We start from the raw sequence: 14,703 nt of genomic DNA, 5'->3' as shown, positions 1-14,703 counted from the left end.
TAGGCAGCAATAAAAAAAGTCAAGTAAGGCTTGTGATTATGTTTCTGCTACAAAAGGATCAGACTTTTCTCTAGTGGCAGTTTTAGTGCCATAGAGAAGCGCTGAAGGTTTATATGCCTTCTGCAAAGAGCAAATCTGTATTTTATGTAAATAGCTGAGTACATTAGTAAAGTGGGCCATTTCCTACGCTATAATACAAATGAAATGTACGCGCGGGATGGGTGGCGGTTATGGAGAGATGAAAGGCACTTTTGCTGGAGGGTAATGAGGGAATCCGAGGAGGAGGACATGGGAGTGGGAGCACTAATAATGATTGTTGGACTGGGCGCAGGAGGTGCTAAAGACTGTGACGAATGGTATGTGACAAGGTGTTTTCTGAGTGTTTTGAAAGAACAGAACGTGCTGATTGAGGGACAAAGCGCAGGTAAGGTGGCCCCTACTGTTGCACGTATCACACACACACCAGCAATTTTGTGACTGTCTACATAGGCATAATCGAACCAGCAACAATGCCGCCACCACCGGATTCACCAACACCCTTGCACTGTTCATTGTCTGGACAGCAGACAGTGAACATTGCAAGGGTGCTGGGCAGAGGGACCCCTGCACTGCCCATGCCGAGTGCATGGGCAGTGCAGAGCCCCCCGATGCCCTCTGCACCTGCTCTCTGCCAGCCTTTTCATGGCAGTAAAGCCATCATGAAAAGGCTGGCAAAGAACAAGGTCGTAATCAGCAGGGCAGCACTGCACGCGACTCTGTCCTGGCTGATTCCGATCTCCGTGACAGCCAGCCCGTCGCGATCATTGATCCTGGCGGAGATGCCGGTACCATGGTGGTATAATCACCAGGGTCTTAATGTGCCGGTCGGACCACCATAGCCTTGGTGCCCTTGACCACCACTGCAAGGCTGGCGGTCTCAAGACCACCAGCCTCGTAATGAGGCCCTCAGATTCCTTGCAGTCATAGAGCCTACTTAAGAGTTTGGTGGATGGGATAGGGAAACAGGTGGCAGCAGTGTCTCCGGCTTGTAATATAGCCGCCGGCAATGCTGCCACCTCAGGGTGCACCAGTGCCTCCACAATGTTCACTGTCTGCACAGCAGACAGTGAACATTGCGGTGGTGCTTGGCAGGGGGACCCTTGCACTGACCATGCACTGCCCTGCATGGGCAGTGCAGGGGCCCCCCTGTGGCCCCCTGTGCCTGTTCTCTGCCAGCCTTTTCATAGTGATAAAACTGCCATGAAAAGGCTGGCGGAGAACGAGGTTGTAATCAGCAGCGCCGACCTTGCTGATTGCAATCTCCGCCAGCACCAGGCTGTCAGGATCATGGATCTTAAGACTGCCAGCCTCGTAATGAGGCCCTTAATAGCTGAATGGCATAACATGTGCAATGTAAAAATTATCCAGTCACATTTGCTGCTTCACAGTAGCATGCAGAAAGCCAATCAAGAGGTGGAGTGTCAGCAATTCATATTTGCTTTACTGTATGTGTAGCATTACAGCATTTTTTCGAAATATGCTAAATGTGCAAATAATGTGTGATTTTTTTAACAATAATTGTAGTTTAGTGATGCATAGATCAAAAACCGATGATCTAATGAGGTTGCACCTGAAACAAGTCACCTAGGTCAACTAGAAGTGTAAATAATGGTATGAATAGTTATGCTACATTTTCATGTAGTACACCATTATTTTAAAATGGGTGCAGTTTCTAATGTTCTGTTCAATTGTTCCGTCTTATTTAGCCCTCCGAGTCAGTGTCCTGCTGCAAAGCCATCTCTCCCCTTGTTTTGGTGGAGCATCAATTGAATGATGTCAATATATTAGCAATGTACAATATTTATTAGGAAACTTGTAGTGTATTGTAAAGGAAACGTCCATGATTTACCCAAAGTATCATTTTCAAAGACTTCTGCTGAAATTTTTACTGAAGACATGCTAGTTCTAGGAGCCATTGTTTAAGAAATGTTTTTCCTTTGTATAATACATCTCTGGAGTGCAGTTGCTGAGGAAGAAAATGGAACATTTGTCTTACCCTAAGAAATGGGTTAGTGCGCAATAATTCCATCTTTTTTTATTATTACGTTGTTGTTTCTGATTTGCCAAATACAACCCAACCGTGATCATACCATGCTAAATTTGCATAGTTTAGTAATAGCTTGTGTGCTTGGTCTATAAACTCACTGAAATCTGTTTTTCATGGGATTCCATACCATTTTCCTCGTAGGCACATGTCACGCTGTCAGTGCTCAGTGAGTGACACATAATGTTTGCTTAAAGGACGCCTATCCGGGGATTATATAGGTTTTGAATTTGTCTGCACTTCTGTATAGAGCCTTAATGGCAATCCACGTATTTTTACTCTGTTTTTGATTATTCTGCAATAACTATTCTTTTTGCTTTTTTTAAATTTAGAAATCAGTCCTTTTGTGTGTCTAATATTCTTTTAGGTTTAACTCTACTGAATTGAGTTTCCCTGATGAGGACGGTAGTCTCTAACTGCTACTGGAGATTCTGGAACGGAATTATTTTGGTAAAAATTTTGGGGTGATCAAATATTGGGCTTGGAATGATTATTGGAATTGTGGCTCCCACAGTAGTATATTTTTAGCTTCTGCTTAAAAGCATCAAAACTGTCAGCTAATAATATTAACCCTGACGATTTTAGCCAACCGGTCTTAAATTAATTGCATTATAAGTAGAATTGTGTTTCTAAACACCAATCTTAAGGGCCTGGGTGGTTTCCTAGCATGAAATGATGGTGTACAGAGAAATCGAAGAACGCTGTCCCAGTCATATCTCAACACAAACACATTATTAAAACCACTTTTAAATGACTATTTAAACAATTTTATTTATCAGCATATTAAACCGAGGGTGCGCATATGAAAGGTAGAGACATAGCTAAACATTTTCGTCTAAAACTTGTAAATGATAGGCATTCCAAAAGTTCTCATCAATGCACTTGTACATTAAGTGATATAAAACCTAAAAAGTGTTGTAAAATCAGAATGGAAAAATGTTTAAAATGTATTCATGCCGATTTACATGCTTTCAGCCAGGCTACGGGAAAACAAAGCCTCTGTCTTTCTGTTAACACTGCAGATTAGGTCAAGTTTTACCCCTCTGAGCTCTTTTCCTGTAAATGACGAGTTTTGATGTGAAACAAGCAGCATGTCAAAGCAACTTGAAAGATGTAGGCATTTTATGCCATGTCACAATGACAGGTCGGTGAATATTGGGGCCATTAGGGGCTTATTAGTGAATAAATGACCAGATGGTTCAGTGATGCACAAAGATGGACAGAACTGGATGCTACTAATCAGCACTGTCTGTACTTGATGTCAAATCACATGACACAGTAACCCTTGGATACCGAATAAAAGTTAGCATTAGCAAGTCAATTTGGTGTCTGTGTGCTGTAAACAGACTTATAACTGCACTTAAGATCTGCAGGTTGTTAAAAAACAAAACCCGCAACAGAGTGCTAAAACATAATTACGTATGGTAATTCTATATATGAATACCCAGTTGTTTTACTTTGATATCCTTTATTTTTTGACATGGGATTGAATATAAATATTCACAGGCAGAACTGAAGCAGAAAGAATATATACATCACAGGCGTTAACATCACAAAAAGTCGCAAATAATGCACCTTGCTTCTTGATGGTGATCGATTGAGAAAGAAAACTATGTTGATAATTTGCATGGATATTGCCGAGAATAGTATTAGCTTAATGCACCAATGCTTCCAAGGGACATGTTGCAGAGTATATCTTTCTCGCTCTGTAGTTCGGAGAGAGTAAAACAGGTGGCACCCAATGTCTAGACGTTTGAACTTGAAGAAAGTCGCTGCCAAAGAGCCACGCCAACTCTTGTTAAAAATCTAGCCACCAGCTTGTTGTCTTTGTGTCTCTTTCTGTTATTTGTATGCCACAACATTGCCCCAAAAATACCTACCTGCACAAATATCGACCACATAATATGGTATAGCACTATGGCCCTCTGTACGGATGCGATATATGCAGAAACAGCTGATGCTGTACAAATTACAATTATGAGTTTTGTTAAGGTCACACCTATATTTATTTGGGTAAAATGCCAGTTATTTACCAGGACATGCAGATTTCGGTGCAGTAAGCTCCAAAATCTGCATGTTATTCGCACCAGAAATAGTAATTTGGTGTCATTTATTACTCTCAATAAATTCTAACTTAGCGGAAGTGGATTTTATCAGGTGAGATAAATATCACTGAAATTACTGGGCTATTTGTAAAAAGGGCATTAATTGTTACGGTAAGCATGAACAGGCAAGTGCAAATTTACTATTGCAACCTCTCATCTATCTACCTTCATAATATAATGCGTCGTTATCGTGGAGTCACTATTGTTGCAGGGCAATAGAAAAATGTAACACTGTAGTCTTACAGCAGGGGTATACAGCATATACAAAGTATGGATAAAACATTAAAAAGTAGAACTCAAAAAGGGAGGGTAGGGAGAGGAAACGTGGATTTCTTTCACTGACATAGTCTAGGTTTAGACTTAGACGTCTACGTCTCGATAACCTGCCTCCATATGTGAGCACTTGTTTATTCTCTCAGGGGCGTATAAAAATCATAAACCAGACCTTAAAAATTGATCTATTGTCCATGGTGTTGTAGATGGTGATCGAATGTCACCAAACTGCTTCTACTGACAAAAGGTGTTTCACAACATCTAACTTCCTTAAAATGAATTCAATTTTACATTTTCAATTGTTATATAAATTGCGTAAAAATAAGCCAAATCGGAAAAAGATAGAGGAAAACTATAGATAAAAAGGAAAAACAAACCCTTTAGAATCTTGCTTCACTAAATTCTTGAACATGCCTCATTCATCTAATGCCGTTTGAAGTAGAGAGCTACTTTTACTATAATGGCGAACATCCCCTCCACTGGTCCAGTACTAGTCGAGGTTGAGTCTAAGGGCCTCATTATGAGCTTGGTGGTCTACTGGTAAGACTGCAGTGGTGGCGTCCGCCCAAAGACTATCATGTTGGCCGTCATACAGACCGTCGGATTACGAGTTACACATGCAGGACAGCCAAAACCCCGCCAAACTTCCAACACCACCAGGACTCCAGAGGGCGATAAGAGGAGGTTCCACCACCAGCACCAACAGCAGTCAAAAATCCTCCAAACCAATTATGACCCACAAATCACAATAGCTGTACTCCCAAGGCAGAAAACCAATGGAGGAGCAAACCACGGCAGTTGGCAGTCTACACAGTAATACACTATACCATATTGGATAGTTTGAATTCTACACACCTGGCACACAGCTACACATCCAATACACCTACAAACTACACTATGAAACACACCCCTTCACACCCCACAATCCTTTGCATCAAAAATGCCATACATAGCTAGACAGAGGCCACACACCAAATTTAGGAACCATAGAATAGGCACCCCTCAGCACTCTAAATATCACCCATCTCAAACCTGCACATTATACATCATGCATATCACACTAGTCTTAGCCACACATCACAACTACCCGTCATCAACTCACAATACAGCACCCATGCCTCGTTACCCGTTTATATACCTTTTTGAGTCGGCCATCGCTACCATGTCCCCACAAAAACATCCTGCTTCACAGATGATGAGTTGAGGGTCATAGTGGATGTAGAGCCACACATATTTGGAGCATAAGTCCAACAAACCTCAACTGCCAGGAAAATGGAGATTTAGGCAAAACATAGTCTAGAGGGTGAATTTTGTAGGCAGCTATCCATGTACAAGGGAGGACATCAGGAAGAGGTGGAATTAACTCAGGGGGAAGGTATGCTCCATGGCTGCCAGGCACCAGATAGCGGTCCGCAAAACTGGCGGTGGTCCCCCGCCCCCTCCCCTAATGTTCACTTCATGAGAGGAGAAGGACTTGGACATCCTGCATTCTGAGGGCTTGTCAGGAATACCCGGGGGAGTGGAGTCGGGTAAGTGATAACACTGGAAATGTAACCCTAAAGTTCTGTCTTGCATGCTCACTGATCACTGTTTGACATCTTAACAATCAACACCCTCACCACCCCTGTGTCCAACTGTCCAAATAACCCTCTCTGCCACACCACATGCCAACTAAACTCACCTAGGAGCACAGTGTCTGTGGATGGCATGGGTAGTACAGAAACTGACAGCACTATAACTCCCAGCAGGCACTGTTGTACCATTAAGAAAACCAGAACAGTGTACCATAATGAAAATAGCCTTGCATGTCAACTTCACAATTGACTCAACCCACCTGAATGATCCACAAGTTCACAGTCTAGAGCAATGACAGCAATGAAATGGGCATCTGCCAGTGCAATACCACAAACAAACAGCTACTGCTGTGTCCTCTGCTAAAATGGCCTTTTTACCTCCCATCACCCATTGACAGATACCCACCTGGGGGAACACACATATCTGCAGTGTGCTGTACTAGGTGTAACCCGATATATATGGACAGGTAGAATGGTCACTCCGAAGCTGATGGACAGGTCAGTGTACAATTACATTCATCAGCTGTCTGGTGACTCAATACTGAACTGCTACTAACTGGGAGGTAACATGACCAATATCAAATTACACAGCAGACAAGATAAGAGTCTATCAACAGACCTCCAACTGCCCAGCTAAACTGATATCCTGTAGCAAAGAGTATGACATAGGAGTACCCTGTATCCCATTTAGGTGTACCCCAGATTTGAAAGAAGGTGTCACTGTCATATCAAAGGATCAAGTAAAGCCTTTTTATACATGGCACAAAGCAAATCTACCTCTCAAAGTATGACAATATATGCTGTGTTACAATCTGTAACAGTCTGTTCCACTTCTTTCACAGGTCCCCTACCAATTGTGACCATGGAGCGGACTCCTGAGACAGCCACCTCCCCCCTGGATGAAGCTGTCACTGAGGACAACACCCCTGGATATGAGCACCATGAGGACGACACTGGCCCATCTGGGATACCTGGTCAGTCTACACCTGTCAGCCTCACCCTGCCTAAAACTACGCCTCCCTAGCCCTGTTGCTTTGACACCCAAGGCAACCATGCGCCCCCAAGCCTGTGTCCTAAGTACAGTTAATCATCTTCCCCCGAGTACAGGAACCGGAGCCACCACTAGAGAACCCAGTCAATGAAGCACCTGGCCCCAGTGGGAGTGGGCAAACTGTGCAAAGGGCACAGGCACTTGGGGGTAGGTTGCGTGGGAGCGATGGTGTCGGCCAGCAGATTGAGGCTGCTATGGATACAACTGGCCAGGTCACCATATCCCAATTCTTGGGAGCCTACCAACAGTCCTAAGGCGTGATGTGCCAGGTACTTGCCATAATGCAGGAGCTAAAGCAGCTGCAGAGGGACAACCACCAGGAAGTCATGCAGAAGTGGGAGGCCCACAATGCCAACATAGCCTCCCTAACAGGGGGGCTGAGAGACATCAATACCACCTTGAGTAGGTTATGTCCACTACAGCAGACCCCTTCCATTGGCCATGTTACATCAGGGCCCTCTACATCTGTGTAAGCCAGTGGAATGGAGGCTCTGCAAGGGGAAGGACATGCCTCAAACATCCCTGCCTCTGTGGCTAAAGACCTCCCCGGAAACGTGGATATCTACCTACCACCTAAACATCCAGGAGGAGCAGATGCCAAGACCTCAACCACTGCAAGATAGTTATCCTCTTCTCATTGGTTCCCCTTGTGTGTGACAGATACACCCTGTTGACTGTTATTCCACCACAAACAAGAACACTGAACTTGAGACTCCAAATGTTGCAGCTACCCTGATGAATACATCCACCATGACTAACCCTTCACTGTTTTCACTTTATAATTTCATCCCAATCCTTATACTTACCTGTGCATTTGTAAATAAAATCAACTAAACACACATCTTGCTTGAGAGTCATTTCTTGGCTATATTGAACAGTTAACTGTGGAAAATGTTGCACACACACGATTTTCACTTATGTTCCAAATCAGCTAAATCCCATTTCACATGTACTGTTGAATCTGGGTCTGATATATGTACAATTGTACAAATGGACACACTCCTTTTCCCATTTAGTGCACTTCCCAGCACATAGATTGATAACATGCCAAATTTCACACAGTCCTGTAAAGCTTTACAATGTAAAGCTTCAGCATAGGTATTAATAACAGGCACCCACAGACTACTGTAGTTAGGAACATGCCAGTGTTTGTCTATTCAAATAGGCAAGAAATTAGTTCAATGTCTCATCAGCTAAAGCCTTATCACATACCCATACCATATCTCCCAAATGACCATACCCCATATTACTGACAGAGGTCAGTACTACTGTCCCCAGTCATGGAACCTTCCACTTACAATGGTCAGGTATCTGTAGGCATGCTACTCCCCTGTGTCAGTCTTGACATACATGCACATTGGCCTGCAATCAGGAAACACAGTGACAGCTACATACAAGTCAAATAGTGTCATCATCAAACCAATGAGAAGTTTAAAGTGATGGAGTACACAGGATGACATGTGTCAGAGACACAAGACCACACATATGACACTATTAGACAACATGGCACACCGGTCTATTATGTGGAACAGTACACTACCACCCCACTGTCCTGACAGTCTGGGCATGGAACTCAGACACCACCAATATGATGCCACACAGTACCTGGATCAATCCATATTCACTTCACATATCAGACCTGCAAATCCCACTTGCCTGTGACACAATTCAGATTTGACCACATGAGGATGACCTTGTGAAGAAACCTGCAAAGTACAAATGTAATACAAAAGGTATAGGCAGGTAATGGTAATGAAGACCCATAAACACACGTTGTATTTGCAATAGTTACACTGAGTGTGCTGTGTGACAAACAATAACAAATGAGATCATCACGATAGTCACACCTACATGTTAAATTTTACATGCACACCTCAGCTATGTCCTGTTAAGCAACTATTGAGCTGTCTGATGGTCAAACAAACAAAGAACCTTCACAGATATCTCGAAGCCCCCCACAATACCCACTGAGTCAAGTAATTTAGTGAACAACACATACCTACGGTCATTTGAAGTACTGATGTGTGAGATCTGCACAGCTGTCTCCACCTTCATCCTCATCACAGTCATCCTCACTTGGCAATTCTGCATTCTCACCTACTGGAACTCCTGGCTTTCCTTCATCTGGTATATATGGGATCTGAAGTCTCAGGGTGAGGTTGTAGAGCATGCAGCAGGCAACCATGATTTAACACACTTTGGTGGGTGAGTAGAGAAGGGCTCCACCTGACTTATTAATGCAACAAAATCTAACCTTTAGGAGCCCGAAAGTCCATTCCATAACACGCCTCGTCCTTCCGTGGGCCTCACTGAAGCAAACTTCCCCTGGCGTGGTTGGGTACCTCACTGGTGGCAACAACCAGGGACGGTTTGGGTAGCCAGAAATCCCTGTAAGGTGACTTACCAACCAGCCAGGCCCTCTCTGTGTACTGTCATGTCATCATCTGTGGGATATTGTAATTCCACATGATGAAGGCATCATGAACTGAACCCGAATATTTTGCACATACTTGGGAAATGTAGAGATCCACCAAACAGACTACTTGGACATTTATGGAGTGGAGGTTCTTCCTGTACCAATACACCTGTTCATTGCCACTTGTGGTAACCAAGGCTACATGGGTACCAACAATGGCTCCCACCACTCGTGGGATGTGTGCCAAGCATAAAAACCTGCCTTCACATTTGCCAAATCCTCACTTTGTGGAAATCAGATATAGCTGTCCAGGTGTTTCAACAGGGCTGAGGGGACATCCATCAAGACATCCCTGAAGTTAAGGCCACAGCATTTTGAAAGGAGCCTGTGGCCGGTGAGTTCAGCATTGACAAGACTTGTATAATGGGTGGGATGCTATTGGGATGACTGATGGCAGGCATCAGATCAGGGTCCAACTGAGGACAGAGATCCATGATTGTCTTCCTATCCAGGTGGGAGATCTGGATGACATGTCGATCCTCCATGGTCTGCAGGTCTGCTAGTGGACGGTACATTGGAGATTGTCTGACCATTCTCATACCAGGGTAACTAGATGAAGGGGAATAAGAAGGTATGTCTATCAGTCATTGTGTCCATTGTAAGTGTGAAAATACATATGTCATACATGATGCTTAGACATGCCATATGAAATGGTAAGAACATGGTACACAGGACATACGTAGCAGAAATAATGGTTTATTGCTGCAATGTCATCCCCGTTCCTCAATAGTGACTTGGAAATGGACACACATTTCAATGAAAGTCTCAGTGACAATAACATTCTTACCATGTTTCTCATATTCTAGACACAAATACCATGTAACCAATTTCCATGAGGGTGCAGATTATGCCACCAATGATACATAACTCACATCCCATGAACATCACAAAATTTATTTGAATCGGATTTCAGGAACATGGTTGCTCATGGTCAGCACTGAAAACCATGATAAGTTTAAGACCCTGTGACGCATCTCAATATTAATGTTTCCAACCATCCAAGGTCATTAAAATGGCAGCTACCTGACCTACAGTACTGGACATCAGGAAATGACCTAAGTCCGCTGGCGGAAGTCGTCATGCCGGTAGGACAGATAGTACTGCGGTGGATATTGCCATTGGAACACATTCCTGCCTATGGTGTTCTTGGGCCAATGGCGATGTCCACCAGCGGTGACGGTGTCTTACATGGCGGATATCGCCTTTGGCGGTCTTGGGCCAATGGCGATGTCCGCCAGTGGTGACAGTGTCTTACATGGCGGACGTGACCACCATTTCATACTTCATCTCTCAGTTGACTCCTGATACTGCTGCCAGCAAGACCTCCATGACCGGAGCTGCTGTGTACTGCCTCTAACAGCAATCATGCCACATCCCACAGGTGATAGGGTCCCTGCCTTCTCACCCGAGAAGCTTAAGCAGCTGGTGGATGAGGTCCTACGCCTGTATGGACAGCTCTGTGGTTCACCAGAGGAGCAGGTAAGTGCACCATGTACACAAATATTTCCTTAGCCCAGCTATACTAAACTAAGCAAAGGTTGATGTGCAATGTTTCTGAATATGTGCTTAACGTCTATAGGGTGCCAAAGTTGTGATAGAATGGGATGAGTACCTGGTTAGGTACGTACGTTTGATGACAGATTGTGAGTCCAGAGGCATTCTGGGGAGTGATTGATGTATGTTTCCTGACTCGCCTTGTAACTGTTGCACAAGGTTAGTGAAGTTGGTATACAAGACTCCTCCTGAAATAGCATGTTTGCAAATGTGCTTGCTGTCTGGTCATATGTGATGACAGGACAGCTGGTGCTGGAGATGTATGTTGTCTACCTGTTTCCAGCTAACATCTGACCTGTCTGCATATACCCATCTATCAGTGTAGTGGATGCTAATGTTGTCCTCACTAGTTATAACGCTGCCTGTTGTAGTAGGGTTCATGTGGACGTGACATACTTTTTTATCTATGCCATCCATGCAGGTCAACATCCATCAAAAAAAGGGGATTTGGCGTGCCATTGCCAAGAAAATGTGTACCCTGGGGGTCTACACCCGGTGGGGCGCCCACTATCGGAAGAGGTGGGAGAACCTGAGATGCTGGGCCCAGAAAACCGCAGAGGCCCACCTGGGGATGTCCTCCCAATAAGGAAAGGGTGCCCATCGAACATTGGCCCCCCCTAATGGCCCACATTTTGGCAGCGGCCTACACTGAGTTGGATGGGCAATTGAAGGCAGCACAGCAGCCACAAGGGGGTAAGTACAGCCCTAAGTCATGTTTGCCCCTTTACCAGGTGATTGAGTGAGGAAACTGGTTGTTGGCTCTGACAATATGGTAAGTGCAAAGTGTCACCGATTTCCTGTGTACACATTGATGTACCATAGCCATCTATGGCACACAGGTGTACACATACAAATGTATTTAGAGGCATGTTACTCAACTATGTTGTTCCCTCAGTACAATTGCATATAATAGTGCCCATAGGACTGTGTCATATGTGTACCAGTATACTGTATTTTTAACATTGGTAATTGTAGATACCCACCAACTGGTAAATCCTCCCAATGTAATGGTGGTTAGGTGTGTAGGTCCTTGAACTCTGTCCTCTGCAATGTCTCAATATTCCTGTTTGTGCAATATAGAGTCATACATATACTATTCATCACTACTTTTCTAATCCTTTCTGATAAGTGACAGCAGCATGTGAGGCCGTAATGTCCATCTGACATGTCACATGACCTACATATTTAGCATCTTCACACTTGTTACAAGATATTCCTCTTTGGTAAGGAGGGATGTACATAGACATTTGTGATGCCTCATCAGAGTAGACAACATGCATGTTGGATACCATAGATGTGTTCCAACATTTCTATGGGCATACATATATAAAAGCTATGAATGTTACAACCCTGCTAATGTTCTGTGAGTGGAAAGTGGCCACACAGCATTGTCCTTGGGCATACTGTTGTAGGCATTCCACATAGACAATGTAGTCTATTCACATGTACGTACTTGACAGATATGTTTCAACATCATGTATCATTTGAAAGGTTCAGGGAAGATTCAACAATGCAAATAGTTATGTATAGTTGCATTTGATATGAAGGATGTGACAAATGAGTCCTGACTGTTTGGGAGCCTAATGCTGGCATTTGTACTTTTGTGTTACTGGTGTGTTAGTTCACATACACTTGTGAGTAGTAATGTAAGTGTATCTGGGATTGGGGCTTGCATCATGGTAGGTGTACCTGTCATGTTAGGAACACATGTGCCTTGGGCCACAGAATCATCCACAGACAGATGTAAGGCTTGACATGTCTGATGTGTGTGTAGTGATGTACTTACTCCCACTCAGTCAGTGGCCCAAAGCTGGAATAATTTCTTGATTAGGTAGGCCTGATTGTCATCTTGCAGCACAGTTTAGTTGTCAATATTTCTGGTACACTGTGTTTGACATCTTGTGGTTGTGTGCGGGACATAGGTCAGAGCCCCTTACTTGACTGATGATATTAGTTCTCTGAAGACCAAAGAGCAAGCTGATTTGTTCCACATTGTTTGTTCCAATCCTTGATGCATCATTATTGGTGCATGTGTGTGTGACATGTATTCTGACTCCTTTACCTTAACTTGCAATGCATGTCAATTTGAGGCCATACATTGCAAGTTAATTGCATGGTTATAAGTATGAGAACTGATGTAAGTTTGGTTTGTCTACACCAGGCTTGTTTGTCTTTACTTTACAACAGGTATCATAGCCTGCTACATGACATCAGGTTAAAAGTATTTGTATGTGTTTTTGATCAGTGTTCAACAATTTCACTTTGTGGAATTCAGCAGAGGCAGTGTTCCGTGACCCGTGGAGTCCTGAATACACCCAATCTCGGAAGCGCTAAGCAGGGTCGGGACTGGTCAGCCAGACCAGACCCTGCTTAGTTCTTCCGAGATCTGGAATACTCAGGAGAGGGCCATGGCAGTGTAAACTGCCATTTTTAGGCCTCTTGTGCACTGACCTGTCCTGTGTGCACTGCACATGGGAGATGCCGGTGCAAAAGAAGCCTGAAATGGCAGCAGTGTGCATAAACAATAACAAAAAAAGAGAAGAGGACTTCCCTGGGTCATCCCAGGGGGTCACCTTCTCTTTCGAGTCCTCCTCAGAGTGGCTGCCTCCCTCTTCTGCTCCGGTGCGCGCTGTAGCCCAGTTATAGGCTACACAGCGCAAGCGCAGACTGTCTGCACTTGCGCTGTGCAGCCCATACTGGGCTGCAGCATGCACTGGGTGAGCTCCGCTGAAATGGTGGGAATAACAGAGTTTTTTGGAAAACTCCGCACTCCAGGCAGAGTGCGGAGTTCCAAAAACTCCTTCAGCTCTGCCAGCAAAGCAGAGCACCCCGCACACCTCCAGTAATGGTATAGTTAGTGTGATTGGTCTACTTCATACATGGTATCATAGGTGTCAGTTAAGTAGCTTAGCTGGTGTTTGACAATGTTCATATTGAGGAACATACATCAATTGTTGTAGTGACATGATGTTAGGACTTTATTGGCACTATCTGGGGGTATTGGTGTCCAGGATGTAATGAAGTGTTATCTTGTGAATGTGATGACCATACCTCACTTTTTGTTTTCCTGCATTAGCACTGGCAGGCGAAGGTGACAGGACACAGCCGTGCCCAGCAGTGGGGAAGCTGCTGGGCACGGGAGCTCCAGTCACAAGAACACTGACAGCGAGTGACCCAGTGGCCTGGAGGGTGAGAGGAGTGCCATGGGGGAGACAAGATCTAGTACATCTTCTTCGGAATCCTCCTCCAGTAGCCACTCCCTAGTGGTAACGGACCCATCACGCACCACCCAAGTACAGTCTCTGACTGCCACCCCCATTCTATTACCGCTCTCCCTGTAGCTCCCCACCCATTTGGCCGTGCCTGCCCAGCCAAGAGGGTGGGTGTCTCCTTTGCCACATGCACTTCTGTCCTAGCCTCTTTTAGCCCTGCTGCCCTCAGTGAGGAGGCTATTGACTGCCTGAGGTTAATCTCTATGGGTCATTCGACCATTGTGAATGCCATCCAATGACTGGCAATGCAAACCCAACAATGCATTCCTGGAGGGCATTCATGGTGCACTGGCTGGCCTACAGAGATAATTTCAG

Source organism: Pleurodeles waltl, chromosome 3_1, assembly GCF_031143425.1.
Source record: "Pleurodeles waltl isolate 20211129_DDA chromosome 3_1, aPleWal1.hap1.20221129, whole genome shotgun sequence".
Classification (NCBI taxonomy): domain Eukaryota; kingdom Metazoa; phylum Chordata; class Amphibia; order Caudata; family Salamandridae; genus Pleurodeles; species Pleurodeles waltl.
Note: the sequence above shows the minus strand (reverse complement) of the source record.